This window comes from Ambystoma mexicanum, chromosome 8 (assembly GCF_040938575.1).
Source record: "Ambystoma mexicanum isolate Mex_15411 chromosome 8, UKY_AmexF1_1, whole genome shotgun sequence".
Taxonomy (NCBI): domain Eukaryota; kingdom Metazoa; phylum Chordata; class Amphibia; order Caudata; family Ambystomatidae; genus Ambystoma; species Ambystoma mexicanum.
This window is the reverse complement of record NC_090929.1, coordinates 189,672,241-189,688,650: the sequence shown is the minus strand read 5'-3', so window position 1 is coordinate 189,688,650 and position 16,410 is coordinate 189,672,241. Positions and strand designations below refer to the sequence as shown.

The 16,410-nt window shown below is 45.3% G+C and overlaps 1 long non-coding RNA gene across 2 annotated transcripts in view; it reads left to right on the top strand.

Moving 5' to 3' along the window:
* The window catches only part of LOC138471782 (uncharacterized), a 40,800-nt gene that overhangs the window by 6,082 nt on the left and 18,308 nt on the right, over positions 1–16,410 (top strand). For both annotated transcript variants that reach the window (XR_011268509.1, XR_011268508.1), the window contains one exon: positions 3,735–3,854. This is a non-coding gene — a long non-coding RNA (uncharacterized lncRNA). The remainder of the gene's footprint in view (positions 1–3,734; positions 3,855–16,410) is intronic.

Genomic DNA, 16,410 nt, shown 5'->3' with positions numbered 1-16,410 from the left:
TGCCCTCTGCCACAAAGGAGCAGGTGCTGCAGTTGATAGGAGAATGGTGCTGCTGGCCACATCTTTGCACTATTCTTTTGGCATGGAGCTTAATGAAAGGGTGGTCTGATTAGCAGACCCTTGCTTCCAGAAACAGAATTACCTGCATCATTTTATACGATTAAAAATCAAGAATAGCCAAGGCTTCCTCACCATTGACAGGTGGCATTCTGTTACTCAAAGGCTCTTGAATTGAATATGGGGAGCAAGTGCAGTTGGAGTAATGGCTCTGAATATTAAAGCTTTGTGGGAGAAAGGGATTTAGGGAATCTATTGTGGGCAAGGTCACGGGTTCCTCCGATTGTACAGCACAAATGTGTTCTCAAATGCATTTCACTGTTGCCTACCCAGTTCAGAAGACTAAATGAAATTAGGGACAGAGGAAATGGTTGGACAAATTAAGCGTAGGGATTGCTGATTGCTCGCTATAGTGTGTTTGCCAAAATGTATTGATCCCTAAATTGCCTTGAGAGAATCAAGTGTGGAAGAGGTCTTGGCGATGTTGCTGACCTTTGCTTGCCGGGCTCGCACCTCGACATTGGACATAGCACCAAGAGATATGCACCTGAGAAAGCGAATGCTACTCTGAGGAAAGTATATGTACAGTTAAATATCTTGCTAAGAATCTGTAGCTCTGAAGTTTAACCCTAATCCATGCTGAATTGTATGCAGGAGGGAGCTAACTGCACAGGCCCTGGGTTATCTGGAATATCGAGTGCAGAGGATTTCATCAGGGCAGGAGCTTTGACAGGAGGTGCAGTTGCAGCACGAAGGTGGTACTGTGATGCTCTCCAAGTCATACGCTGATTGACCAAAGCTAGATGAGATGTTCAAAAAGGTGTTTTGTCTGCAAACATGCATATCTATTTCAAGGGAACCCAACTAATTAATGTATTCAGTAACTAAACTACATTCTTGTTAGGTAGTGCTCAAAAGCGTGTTTGAGGAATGATTGACAGGTTTTTTTTCCCCACTGGTCGCACACTGACTGCTACCAACTGCCCCTCTTTCAGTGTGTATTATATATATACATGGTATTCCCCCAAAAAATGTTTTGTTGGGCTTTCGTCCATGACCAGTCGCTGCACACTGTCAACTGCCAGAGAAACCAGCCCACATCAGTGTGCGTCAGGACAACTCCACACAAGTACCTCAGCTAAAAACCACCACTACCAGGACGTTGCCATGACCACCTTCGATGAATGCTCCAAGTTGCCCACCAATTCCTCCACCAACCTTCCCACGCTAACATTCCCAACCTCTATGCTAAAACACACTATATGCATACCAACTCAGCCACTCCCACACACCCCAATTGAATAACCCTCTCCACAGGCATCAAACAGAACACTGCTCCTCTCCTATTAAATTACATTGGCCAGTACGTCCTAGCACAATGACACACAAGGCTCCCCTCAGAGCACGTGCATCTCATACTGCATACTTCCGATCTGCATGCACCAACACAACCGCAAAGGTATCTTGTGTTTTCCCTCTCTCCCCACTAATCTAGTCTACCCCCTCTCATTCAGGTCCACCATGGCACCTGCAAACAGTTTAAACAAAATGTGAGGTAATGTGTGCAAGCACCTTGAAGCGTCTTTTGTGCTAGATGGAATTACAAATAATGATCTTGGATCAAATAATCAAACAGTCTCAAGGAATATGGCAAAGTTCTACTTTATTCTCATTTAATAAAGCAGGGAGAACAGACATCTGACTGATTCCTGCACACTCACATAGCGGCTTGATCTTATACCCCAAGATGCGTCATCTATGGCATCATTCTACATGGCAAATCCTAAAACCTATTGGAGGAAGGGATTGAACATATCTACATATAGAATACATATAGGGTAGCACTATATTGACCGCCCCTTATCTGTAGGGCACGCCTTAAACTACCTCTAAATACATACTGGACTGATTATAGCTGACAACATTGCAGTGGATTGGTCTATGCAACAATGTATGTTGGGGTGTCCCACAAACCCACTGATTTGTTGGCATGCTATCCCAACCTTGGACGTTCGACTCTTTAGCAGCACGTTTGTGAAACGAAACTTAGCTGAATCCCGTCAGACTACTAAACGTTTTCTCAATTTGTCCATTGTCCCTCATCGGTTGGCCATAAGCCAAAGTCTTCTGTCTGTAGTTGACCTTGTAGCCCGCTCACTGTCCTGGAACATTCAAGGGAGTGTGAGCAGGCCTTGTCTTCAATTTCTGAGTCACACGTGAAGAGACCACAAGTTTGTCCATTTCAGCCTCTTTACAGCTATTTGATTCAATTATGCAAGGTGCTGTTGCTCCTCTTGGCCTCGCTCACTCTACCTTGCATGGACTTCATACACTTTTAAGTGTCCAATATTTTGTCTGTTGCAGATGTTGTTTTCTTCTTCTTTATAAGAGAAATGTGCCCTTCGTTCATAGCTTATCTTGGTTGGCTCTGCTTGCGCCTCACGTTTATTCCTTAAAATAGCATCCTTGAACAACATAGCCTTCTTGTTCTGTGCACAGAGCATTTCAGCCTCTCCTGATGTAACCTTGGTCTGTCTCTGAGGTAGCTTGGTTGAATTCGACGTGAGCCAGCGTCCATTTCCCTTCATAGCCCTCCTTGCCATGTTACATATTCCTCTAGAGGTTTCCTTTCTACCTTTTTGTGTTCTACCTTTTGTGCTTTTGTGTATTTATAGTTATTGACTAGTATGTTACTCATTGTCGTTGTATTCATCATTACTTTAACTTTAAGTACTTGGTGCTTCAGTTGCATGGTTGCTTTTAAATATTTTCATATCTATTCAGCATTGGTTCATTTATCCTTCATGACATCATTCTGCCCTTGTCGGGTTTCACTTTAACGTTCCATGATGTCCATAGATGCATACTGATATCCTTCCATGCGGCATCCTTCCACATCTTCAGTGCGAGGGTACATTCTGTATGGCTGTCTGAGTGCATGACGTTTCTCATACACTCAATGTGGTATAGGAACGATACAGGGGGTGCCATTTACTGCTCTTCTGAGGTGATAGTATGACGGCGCAGGAGATGGGGTAAATGCATCCACCTGCTCCTCTACAATATCAAATGCAGCAAATATTGCTCGAATGATGCATTAATAGAATCTCTGCCAGTTAATGCTGCATATTCATGGTGTAGGTGCGTTTTGAATGCACATTTAATTTTTCTATGCAGCATGCATGAGAGAAGCAATTGCTTAAGGAACACGTATGCCTGCTAGTCGTTTGCCACTCTGTTGCATTGTTTTTGAATACATATCTTCTTGCTGTGCTTTAATGAGTGTGCAGTCTCTTTATCTGTATTTGTATTTCATTGCGCGTAGAAATGTGCTTGCATTATTATGAACAAAAAGAACACCAGTCCATGGCAACATTGATAAAACACTAAGGTTGAATGTTTAATTAGGACATGCTGACATTAGAAAATAATATGAATTTTATGAAAAAAAGCACTGACTCTATTTTATCATTTGGTAAACACCCATGTTATTGAAACACGCAAGTTAATACGTAAGCGACAGATAACATGATTGGCTTTGATTCAAATAAGGATGAGAAAGATGTTTTGTTTCAATGTTCCTACTCATTAAAGGAATGACCTCAGTATCTGCTTCAGTGTGATTGGCTATCAGGGAGGGTGGGACTTAGACTTTAAAAGGGTGCTGTTTTTTGCAGCCTGAGAGAAGTCCTACGATTTCACTGAAGGACAGCTACAGTGAACCATGAAGGACACCGAACCATGAAGGAGCACGGCCTGGAAGGCACTGCTGGTCCACAAGATCTTGGCCTGCCTAGGTAAGAAATGCATGCAGATTGAATGGGTAGGCCAAAAATGCAAGTGTAATATTTGGGCCTAAAACTGTCTCTTTGCAATGTTCCCAAATTCTGATTTTCATTTTTATTTTATTATTATTTTTAAAAAAAATGGAAATCTCTCTTTATTGGTTTCATATAACACATAATAATATCAACATACCCACCAAAACGAGAATTCACCCACTCTCCACGCCCCCACATACCAAATGCAGCGCAGCACGTTTGACCATTTCAAATACAATAATTAGGTGTGAGATTGCATGAAACAGTTTTTACATCTTGTCCATCCCCCCCTCATTCTTATAACAGCTTAGCTCCCCCAATAGTAAACCTTTAATGAGTAAGACCATGGCGGTCATCAAATTTGAACTTTCTATACATATAGACTCATACACGTTATGGAGAAAGGGGGCGGGGGTTTTAATACTGGCGATCCCCTCTGGAGAGGGGAGCAAATCTGAATTTTCCACCACTGTTTTTCATGTAGTTCCTAAAGGGGCCCCAGTAGTCCATTGGTCTGCTGCTAGTTGGCGTATTGTGACTATCTTTTCTCACACACATTCATGCTATTCAGCCTTCTCTGGAAGCACAGTGTTGTGCGCTTCCCCCAGGTGCTAGAAATTAAGGATCTAGCAACCACCGATGCCATCCCCAGCAGTTTTCTGCTCGGGAGCCGCCCTCAACCATTGGCAATAACCACAACTCATGGGGATAAAGCCCCTGGGTTGTTAACATTTGAATCATAGCATCTTCCACCCCATCCCAAAACAGTCGGATATGCAGGCATGTCCAAGCCACATGATAAAAATCAGCCTGGTCTGATCCACATTTTATCCATAGAATAATGAACCTGGTGCAGGAATTTAAAGAGAATTAATCGGAACCGACCGGTCAAGCATAGGTTGCGAGTCTGTGTACAAATGACCCTCCACTGTTCTTCCGCAATCAACGTCCCTAATGCCAGCTCCCATTTAACCCTATAGTTCCCTCCCTTAATTACTTTCTGTGATCTAACGATCTTGTAAATAGAGACCAGTTTCCTGGTGGTCGGCAGAGCGGTAACGTATTGAAGTATTGGGAAGGCAGTAGGGGCTCACCGAAAGTCTGGCCATTTGGATTTGAGTACCTCACGCAAGCGGAAATACAGCAGCATAGTCACTGTTGTCCACTCCCCCTTAGATTTCAAGGCGTCCCATATGATGAACCTCCCTTCCTGCACATGATCCCCCAGGGTTAGGATCCCCGGTCTGTCAAAATGAGTCTGAAATATTTTTTCATGGGTGAGTGAGACACCACAAATTCTGAATATGGACAGATTTGGGGAGTAACAAGCTCCCTCCCCCACCAGCCGGCACACCTGCCCAAGGCTTTACAAGTGATTTCTACAGGTTGGATCTCTGATTGCTCCACTCTCTCCGGACACCCCCACAACAATCCTGTCAGATCGTTCGGATAGGTGATTGTCTTTGCAGGATGAGTGTGGGGGAAATTCACATACAACAACATGTCCGTGTACAGGGAAATTATGGAGAGATGCGAATGGCTCTTAAACCCCCGATGGGCATGATACTCCCATAGGCAGCAGGCCAATGGCTCGACTGCCAAGGCAAATAGACTAGGTGACAGGGGACACCCTGTCTTGACCCCTGCTTTGAGTGAATGTATTCAGAAGTCATTCTATTAATATACACCACTGCCCTGGATGCAGTGTACAGTAGTTGGACCCATTGTAGATGGGTCAGCGCAGCTCCTGAACGGCAGAGGATCCCGAACAGGAATGGCCATTCCACAGAGTCGAAGGCCTTCTCCGCGTCCAGAGCGGCCACTTCAATCAGGGTTTCAGGATTTACATCATGCATAAGTGTGAATAGACGTCTCAAGTTGTTCTGAATATATCTCCCCAGGATGAAGCCTGCTTGGTCTGGGAGGACCAGAGCTGGCATATATTGTAGATGCTGGTCAGCAAGTATTTGGTCAGGATTTTATTGTCCGTATTGATCAGGTATAATGGTCTATATGAGGAGCATTTTAGAGGGTGTTTAACTGGTTTAAACAACACTGTCACAAGAGCAGTTCTAGTGGACTCAGGGAGAACACGTGAGTATCTGGCAGCTTTGTACATGTCCCGCAGGTGTAGCAGTAGGAGATCTATGTATGCCTTGTAAAGCTCAGCAGTTATCCCATCCGGTCCTTGGGTCTTCCTGTTAGGGAGAGAGAGGATTGCCCTACGGAGCTTCTCATCTGAGTGGGGGGGGGGACATTCAAACTCTCCCTCTGAGCCGGATCCAGCCAACCCAAAGCTATCCTATCCAGGTATTGCACAATGGAATCGTGTCCAGAGGATGTGTACAGGCGTTCATAAAAGTCACAGAAGATAATATTGATCCTTTTAAGAACTCTACTAGGGGTCCCGCATAAGTGCTCAATTTCTATGATAGCATTTATTTGCCACTCAAGTTTAATGGCCCAGGAAAGCGTCTTGCTGGGGCGGTCCATCCCCACCTTATGCGGCTGCTGCAGCAAAAGGTTCTCCGATAAACCTCTCTTTTTTTTTTTTCCCCTCAACCTAATACGAACATCTGGGGCGTAAGGGATCCCTGGTGTGTCTCCAAGTCTTTGATTTCAGCCTCCGGAGTGGACATAGACCTACGCAAGGCCTTCAAGACCCCGCCCTCTTTGGAAATGCAGCATCCCCTGCTATATACCTTGAAGGCTTCCCATATCACCCCAGGGTCTGGAACTGAGCCCAGGTTAGCCTGGAAATAGGTTTGTATGTCTTGTGCAATTTCTTCCCGAAATACCATGTCGTCCAGAGCACTAGACCTGAAACGCTAGCGCAGTTGTCTTGGGGGTTGGGTCGGACCTGTAATATGGAATAATACGGGTGAGTGATCTGCCCTGGGAAGTATACTAGCCCTCACAATATTCCTAGCCAGGTCTGCTGTTATAAGCATAATCTATTCTAGAAGAGCTACCCTGTACACTTGAATAAAAGGAGTATTCTCTGACATTAGGGTGTGCAATGAGCCATGCATCATACAGTCCATTTTATTCTGCTATGGCAGTCCATTTCTGAGCTGCCCTACGGAGGGTGAGGTGCGCCATAGATGATCTATTCAGACCCAGAGTGATTGCCATATTAAATTTGCCTGCTCATACAACCTTGTAATTAGGGAATTTAAGGAGAGGCTTAGCATATTGTTAGACAGTTAGTGTTCAGGGCATATATATTCACCAAAAGAACCTGCAAACCTGCCATCTCACCCGCCAGCCAGATGTAGTGAACTTCCTCATCCCCAATTTGTTTGCGGAGCTTAATTTCTAATGACTGGTAGATGTACGTAGCCACCCCCTGTGAATGAGAGGTGAAAAAGGAGCTGTACCTATGTATGCCCCAACCAGCGATGTTAGGAAGGGCCCCATCCCGTGTCACATGTGGTTCCTGCAAACGTAGAATATTTACACCATGATTCATAACATAGTTGGTGAACCCACGTATATTCCAAGTCATCACAGATATCATATTGTCTGACGTATCCCTAGCCTTAGGTGTCCCCACATTTTAACCATGTGGAGATGTCCCTTGAAGCCATTTGAGCTGCCCATGGGCCCCCATAGTATCCAGCTGGGGGAGTAGATCGACTCCATGCCACAGAAAGGTCAAAATTACCCACTAGCGTTGCATCCCAACCCCTCCCCACACCCCATGTGGAATCTTATAGCACAAAGTCCCACTGATTACCCTCCCCCACTCACACCAGAAACATAAACCTATCGGCCAACCAAGCCCCCCCACCCTACCATACCCCATCAATTAACACCAAACAATGTCCGCAGAAAGTGGGGAGCCATCGGCTGCCAGATTAGCTCCTTATGACAGAAGGCATAACCCAACATATTTTCCTCAATATCAGTCACATTTGAGATTAGCCACAAGGACAAGAACACCACAATGGTGAAACCCATCAAAATAGAACAGTGGGGTGATTGGCAAGGAGATCCATCAGGATCAGGAAGGTCCTGTGCAAAGCACTTTGCAGCTTCGGGAGAAGTAAAAAAAGATTGCTTTACCACCATGCACTACCCTGAACTTGGCTGGGTATAACATTGAGTAGCACACTCCTTTTTTCCGTAGAATATTTATAAAAGTTAGGAATGTTTTTCTGTGGTCTTGTTCTTGCAGGCTTAAGTCTGTGAAGAGACAGATAGGCCCTGCTCCCTAGAGTAATTCTTCCTTGTCTCTGGTGGCACGGAGCAGCATGTCTCTGTAATTGAAAATCCTAGCAATAATGAGCTGCTCTGGCGCCACTAGAGGAGGTCTGGCATCCACGGACCTGTGCGCCCGCAGCACCATAAACATACACGTGACCAGAGGGCACCTATTTTCCCATATTATCCATAGACGTGGATCCAGGAACCCCTAAGATGCATATGTTATTCCGTCTGAATCTGCCCTTGAGGTCCTACTTTTTTGCTACCACCTTATTGACTGTTTGTTTTGGTGTCTCAACCTCTCGTTGCAGGACGGCCACTTTATCCACCCCATCACTGATCCGCTGTTCTGCCCCAGTCATACGGCCACAGAGCTTGTTGATTTGAGACATCGACCTTAAATGTTAGGGTGTCGATTTTAGCAGTTGTCTGTGCTATTCTTCAGAGCCAACAGTGTCTGGTTCAAGGCCGAGATGTCCAGATGGGATGGGCCGTGATTCTCCTCAGGTGGAGATGGCTCCGGATCAGGTAATGCAAACTGGTCCATTGTGGCCTGTTTTTTGGGGCTGCCCATTTCAAGAGATCTAATATATTTGTGCCTGATCCGCCCCACTGGTGACCTGCAGTTCTTCACACTGTAGGGTGAGTATAGTCACTGTCTGCTACTGTTATGATATGGGCACTGCAAAACACGGCTTCACAGGACTTCATTATTTCCAGTCAAAATCCAGCAGCTCCACCAGACGGGTGGGGGGCAGGGGGGTGGGCACAGGCGAGTAGCAGACTGTGCGGTGCACTGGTACAGCGCAGATCTGAAACGTTGACCTTCATCAGTTGAGCTCAGGTCCGGTTCACCCCCCAAAGAGTGTCAGACCCTGGGCTGCACCAGAAGGCCCAGTCCCCACTGTCCACCAAGGCCTCTGGGAATGAACGGATGGAACACAGTGCCTCCATGGAACACGAAGCCGTACAGGTCGTCCCCTGCTACAACACTCCACTGAGAGCTCGGCAAGTCCCTGCAGCACAATCACTGGCGGGGACTGCCAGACAAGCCAGATATAATCAGCACTGGGGCTACCCCAATGCTGCGGGCCGATCCGCACCGCTGTCCTGGCCCAGGGCTCCTCACTCAAAGCATGCTACTCCTAGGTGTCATCCACAATGGTTGGTGCAGGCACTATAACTGGGGCCAGGCCCAGTCATAGGCTGTCGTGCCGGGGCGCCAGCCACCAGACTGGGGCTCTGCCACCATTCACCAGGGGGGCTATGAGCCCACTCCCCTGGCAGGGCAGAAAGTGTGTGCCAACTCTGGGCCAGCAGCTGGTGTGTTCCAGCGACGCCATCCAGGCAGCGTCACCGTCCGTTGTAGGGCCCTTACCTATTATGCATGGGCCACAGGTGGCAACCTCTGCAGCTAGAATCCTCGTAGATATCTCCCCGCACGGGCATCAGACGGGCACGTCCTTCAATGTGCCTAGCGGTGGTCCCATTTCAAGCACCAGCAACGTGATCTCCCCAGCCGTGGGCAGGTTTTGTATTATGCAGCAACAGCAGACCAGAGCGGTGCCGCGGGCAGGCACTTCCCCCGGGTGAGCTATATCTCCAGGCTAAGAGTAATTTATGGTCCACTGCTTCACCCCTCGGACGGGTACACATCGATTTTCAGATCAAATGGAATCCTTGGAAAGCAGGATATTTTTTAAGGATTTACAGCCTTCGTCGGAGCCCTCTCAGGAAACACCCATTTTCTAGCCGCGCAACAGCACCCCCCTTTTAATTTATTTGTAATGCTTGCTTCAATAGTTTTGAGGCAAGACAAATTTAGAAACGTGGACTGCACTTGGAACAAGCATATATCGGATGCCTTCACGCCAAGACATTAAACTGCTCATGGAGCTAAAATGTTGAAACTTTGCCAATTTTTCCAAATTCTAATCTTTAAACTATTTCAATATTTTGTGGCTGAAAGAAGCCATTTTCCCAATTTTTTCAACATTAATTTTTCTTTTCCATGCGAGGACTATTAAGAGATACCATAATGTATTTTGTTTAGGGTAGCCTTTCAATCGTTCCTATGCTGGGGATGCACTGAATTTAGGGCGGTACACAGTGGCCCTCATTACGAGCATGGCGGTCTGGGAATTACGGTACTGGTAAGCATGCCGGTACCGTACTTCCCGTACCGCCATACTATGGGCAGGTTTTTCCTGGCGGGTGTTACGGCACCCGCGAGCAGAGCACGTCGGATGCACCGGCACATGCAGAGTTGTGCCGGTGCATCCAACGTCCCCATCCCTGTTCAGCCCTATGGGGCAGAATGGGGATGAGGAGACCCTTGATTTCGTCACGCCTAACTCGGCATGACCCAGTTCTTGCCCATTCACGGGTGCCGGAAAAAAATGCAACTCCGGCGGCAGCCATGCCATTTTTAACGGCGCGGCTACCGCCAGAGTTGTAATGAGGGCCAGTGTCCACATATAACCTGTATTGCCCCTCATACTTCTCTGACCAGGATAAGAGAATCCATCAAAACACAGAAGAGTGATTGGAATCCTTTGCAGTAGGATTTGAAATGTTTTACCTGTAATCTTTTTTGATATGTGGCTTTTAGGCCGTTTTATTGTTAGTAACCTCCCCTAGAAGCCATGAACCTTTTGACATAGATTTTAACCCTTTAAACCTAATAGGTTATCCAAAAGCTGGTCTGTATAACCACATACATCCCATAGCTTATCAATCCACAGCATCACAATTGTATCAATTTATGTTTTACCATGAATGCTACATACAAACCTTTGATTGGTGGTAGGTAATTGTAACATTTTATAACAGTAGGATGCTGGGTATCTACTCTACTACTGCAAATTGTATATGTTAGGCAGAATCATATGCAGTACCCTTTGGGAACACCACACACAATTAAGACTACAAGTGACAGTACACATTCACCTTTGGTACAAGCCTGTACTACACAGTAAAGTGGTAGTGATGGCTGAGCAGCCAGACTTATCTCAAGAGAAAAGTGAGCAGTATCAATAGTTACACAAAGGACAGGCATTACTATGGTTCAAACAAACACTGACTCAAGGTTTCTGAGTAAAAGAATATACATTTATTTACACATCAGTTGTAAAACATTTCATTATTATCAAGCAGTTGAAAAATCACAATCTGTATATACTACACCACACCCAATAGATTCTGGACAAGTTAAGCTAAAAATTAAGTGTGAGCAAAATAGCACTCCAGTAATTAAAAATGGAGGGAAAGACAAAGTTAGACAAAAGTTGAGCAGCACCAACAAATAAGTAAGTAAGGGCAATCTAGAAAAAGTAACTACAGTGAGGAAATCAAATCAAGAGGGCTGGGCCAAAGTCAATGGACAGTGTCTTTGCAGAGGATCACACAGTTCAGAGTAGTTTGCGGTTAAGTCTTTGCCAAGAGTTCAGAATGAAGTTGGTCGGACAAAAAGTTACTTTAAAGAATAGAGAAGGACAAGCCCTCGGATTGGCAAAGGATTTCAAGCACTTTTACCACGGTCAGACGGAACGAGCGACCAGATTTGAACAGTACCTTAAATGAAGAAGAAGGCTGTAGCTGAGGCAGACGTTCCTGGCAGGTCCTGCAGACTCACGGTTCCTGAAAACGACTGTCGGACTGACACGAAATAGGAAGACTGGAGGGTCCTGCACTGCCCAGGGAAGAAACCAGCAGCAGAGCAAAGCAATGAATAAAAGGTGCGCTCCTTCAAACCCAAGCAGGGTCCGATCCTCCTGGCTATCCGGTTCACTGTAGCTGTGCACCGCAAATTCGACCGGAGGAGGGAGGCCTAGCTTGCAGTTTGGTGAACTGGTTGGTCCCACCAGCTCACGGGGAGAAGATTCCTTGCAGATCTTCCCTGTCGTCGAAGTTTGAAGATTCAGACCCGCAGCAGGGCTTCACCAGGAGGTTCAGTCATGGTAGAGGTCCTCTTCTGTCAGCTTCTCTTCGGTTCTCTCGATCCGGTGGCGACTTTGCCTTCTCAGTCCCAGAGACCTGCTTTTTATGCAGTTTTCCCCCATTCACACAGACTGGCTGTCAGTCACACAGCAGGGACAGTCACCTCAGCCATTCATACCAGAGTGCGACATGGCTGTCCAAGGAGAGACTGTGCAGGGAGTCTCAAACCCCTCCCTCACATCCTGTCCCTCAGACATTCAGGCACCTAAGGAGGGCTTCTGTGCAGAAGCCTGCCAAAGGACGGCAAACAAAGGAACCAAACCTGGTTTGGCACGCAGAGTAAAACACGAGAAAGACTTTTACAAAAAGAAATGGCGAATAAACCCAGCCGGAACCATATAAAAGTAAATGTGGTCAAGCAGGCTTAAGTTTGAGGCTACTAAGATAGCCTAAAACAATGCCAAATCTTAATGAAAAGGGAACTTAAATAATGTTCCATGAGAAACAGACAAAAAGAGATAACTATTAACCCTTTTCAGAACTCTATGTAAGATAGTTTGTACTGGGTCTGTGGATTTAAAAAGACTAATAAAGTCAATGGCAACCTTACATGTTCTGGGAGACAGTAGACAGTCCCAGAAAATTTAGTTCAGAGTGGGAAGCCTGAAAAAGACAACCCTGTGTCACTGCACTAAAGGTGCTGTGTGACACACAGTAACAAGATGATGCCTATGGAGTATGTGAAGCTCCACAGTCTATGAACACAAACATGTTAAACACACACAGCAAAACACATGTAAGAGTTGGAAAAAAGAATCACACTCTTACCAGGTGAAAAAAATAAATCTTAGAAATCCAGCAAAGCTGCTGTGGGACTAAGTAGGTAAGGGAAATTAGCCACTCTGGAGAATTCTCCCTAACAGTATATAGCTTGAGTGTTTTATTTTCAATGATCATATATTCTCTACACTACAGAATAAATATACCTAGACACAAAACATGAGAGTGAGAGCATTGTTAATTTGGTTCTGTTTGAGTTTAAAAGACACTATTTTGCAAGTTCAAATACTTGTTGGTTTAGTGATAAAACTGTATAGAGAAGATAACATGTAAGGTTTATCATGCAAGGGTAAGAAGTATTAATAAAAGGATTCAGCGAGAAGGTGGACCCACAACAATATTGCTGTCCAGTAGTAAGCCTGTCAGGTGCTCAGGGGTAGTAGTTTCTCTTGAAATAAAGTGCAGAGACGCAACTTTCTCCAGAGCCTTGATTTGGGTGCAGCACTATTCTCTGCTGCAAAAATCTGTCACAGACCTAGGTGGGCAGTTAGACTGCCGTTGGTGTTAAGCTGTGGCATGCAGGGTATGAGGACAATCATGGCAATACTATGAGAAGATAGTTTGAGACTGGACGATTGAGTATTTTCCAAGTTCACCAGGGAGCCCTGATTTTGAAAGAGATCAATGAACATCTGAACCTGACAAAGGGGAGACTTATTGAACTAGACCATAAATGGGATGTCATCCAGAGGAGGGAGGGAGAGAGGGATAGAGGGAGAGAGGGAGAGAGAGAGACTAACTATTGATATTTCAATAACTACCCTTGGAGTGATTCTTATACTGTCGAGAACTAATTTGCTGTAGGGCGAAGAATGTCCCTTTAGAAACCACCACCAACCGAGGCGGTCCAAGAGTAGTGCCACCCTTGTGAGCAAAATCTGAGTAAATTAACTAATTTTCTTCCTCTGATAAAGGGAGAGGAGGCAGAGAATTCAGCTGAGAGGGGACCTCATAGAGTTCTGTGTGAATACTCTGAAGTGTTTGTAAGACATAGCCATCACAGGCTATCTTTAACAATTTCTGAAAAAGAAAAGTATGCACCATCCCAAAATAGGTGGAAAGAAAGCGGAGGAATGTATAACCTGTGTTCCTGGTTCTGCAGTGGAATCTGTTGGATCGACCCAAGCTTCCCCTGCCCTGCCTACAGGCAGAGGGACAGGGTGTTCTCAGACCATGATTGGAAGTTTGGATGATGCCCTTACCTGAAAACTCTGCATTGATAGCATCCATGGGTGAAGCGACCAGAGTAGGCATGTCGGACGTGACTGGTCTGTCCAAACACCTTCCCAGAGAAAAGCTTTCACTTGTTGGATTGCGTCCTGTCTAAATTGAATTGAATTGATCTTTTATTTATATCTCGCTTGTACACAAGTGTTTCAGAGCATGACCAAGAGGATGTCAGTGAGGGTCTATCTGGAAGAGGCGCTGGAATCCGTATCAGCAATGGGGAGACCCGAGTTGGAGGCCACAATATCCTTTTCAAACTTCTTCTTACAAGACTTAGTGAGAAGGGAACAAAAGTTGTTAGAGAAGCAGTTGAAGTAGATGGGAGAAACAGAATGTGCCATGGGTGAGTATAGAGAGGAGGCAGTGGGAGAAGAATGCAAGAACAGCGGTGTGGAACAGTCACTGGGCTAGCAGGTTACACTTGATGGCCAAAGTTACATGAAAAACACACCCAAATTTGACTTTGAAAGTTAAATGAAAAACACACCCAAATTTGACTTTCAGAGTTAAATGCTAAGGCACTGTAGGTATAGAATCACAGTATGAATCAGGAGTAAGAGGTGAGTGCAGAAGCAAGTGCATTAGAGAGCATAACAGGAAGAACTCTTAGAACAAGCTGAGAAGGGAGTGTAGGTCCCAAGAAGGGAAAGAAAAAGGGCAATCAGAATGAGGGAACTAACCCATGGTGAGTGAGGTAAGAGTCTTGGTAGTCCATTCATCAAACCGAGTGAGCTAGTAACCTCCGGGTGAGTTTAGGATGTGGAAGTAGTTTCATGTCCTATTTAGCATTCCATTAGCGGACAGGGAACAGACAGGGGCCTTAGAAGTAGGCCTTTGAACAACAGACAGGCTCCTGCCTCCCTGTCCACCCTGATTGGTAGTTGAAAGCAAAGGAAGCCAATGGGCAGGGGGCCAGGGAAGGCTACACAGGCTGAAGTTCAAATCACATAGCCATCTTGAAAATGGTATTTGGGCTAATGCAATGCTGTCCAAAGTTCTCAAGTTAAGCAAAATCAGAAAGCGCACACAGCTGAATGCTGGGCAGAAAACATGCGATTCAACATACGTGCTTTCCTAAACATGCAGCTCTTTTTGATAAGCGCAACAAACATAGAGATGCCGAATATGAGATCTTTTTACTTAGTTTTCTTTTTTTCTCCAAAAATGTATCACTTGCAATGCTCTCAAGATTCACAAAGGGGCCTGTGCCAGGGAATAAAGGCAGAAAGGCTTACCTATGTAGAATGAGGGCGGTGATGCAGGAAGTAGTCAGGGAATTGAGGAAACAGCTCATCCCCGTTGTCGGTCAACGAAGAGATCGCGAGGTCTACACGCTGTGCAAAACAGCTGATGTTTGAATAAAGATGCTCACAGAGAGCGCAAGGTCTGCAGGCCGAGCAAGAAAACAGCAGAGATTTCAATAAAGGTGCCCTTAGAGAGCACGTTGTAGGCAGGGTGCAGAAGAAGAGTAGAATGAATATGTGACGTGTAGAGTAGATTGAATATGTTAGTGAATATGGTGACGTGTTTATGCAACATTTTGGTAAATGAATCCCTGATGAAGAGAACCTCAGCATGAGGGCCTAGATCTGAAGTAGCCTGCTTTTCAAATGTTGAAACGAACTTGATGAGGAAGTCTTTACATTGTTTGATGGCAATAGCTGCACATGCATTTAATAATAGGCATATGGCACATTCCACCCAACCCCTGACAACCTACTATTTTTAAAGGGCAGTGGTCCAATCTGGCAATCTTTGAGGATTCAAATATTTTTGTAAATTGGCCATGGACATCAAGAAATACACCTGGACTGACCCCTATGCCCTGTCAGTACCTTTCCTGGATCAGTGCCAGTACTTTTTTCCTGGATCAGTGCCACATTTTCATAAACAGTCTAATGCTTCATTGTCAAAATCATGGGTAACTGCAGTATGAATTGCCATAGCTGAGGCATTTCACCCCCAAAATGTTGTTCAGAGGGGAGTGCTTGGAATCCTCACTGTCCTAGGATTCAACAACATGGAAACATATCTCCTCTCTCTACTGTAAATACACCACGCCTAATTTTCCAGTCCTGATTAACCACACAAATTCCATCATCACCTACCTCCTTCTCTAACCATACGCTTCCTCTGCTACTTCATTCCCTCATTAACCACAACATGTCTTCTCTTACTCTACACTTATGTTAGAGACTGCATTTCACTTGCAATTTCTCACTGATATCATGCAGAAACTCACCAGCTCAATCCAACCATCCAACCCAGGATTGAAAGCAAGCTGCCAGCTACTTATACCCAGCCTCTTAGCAATTCT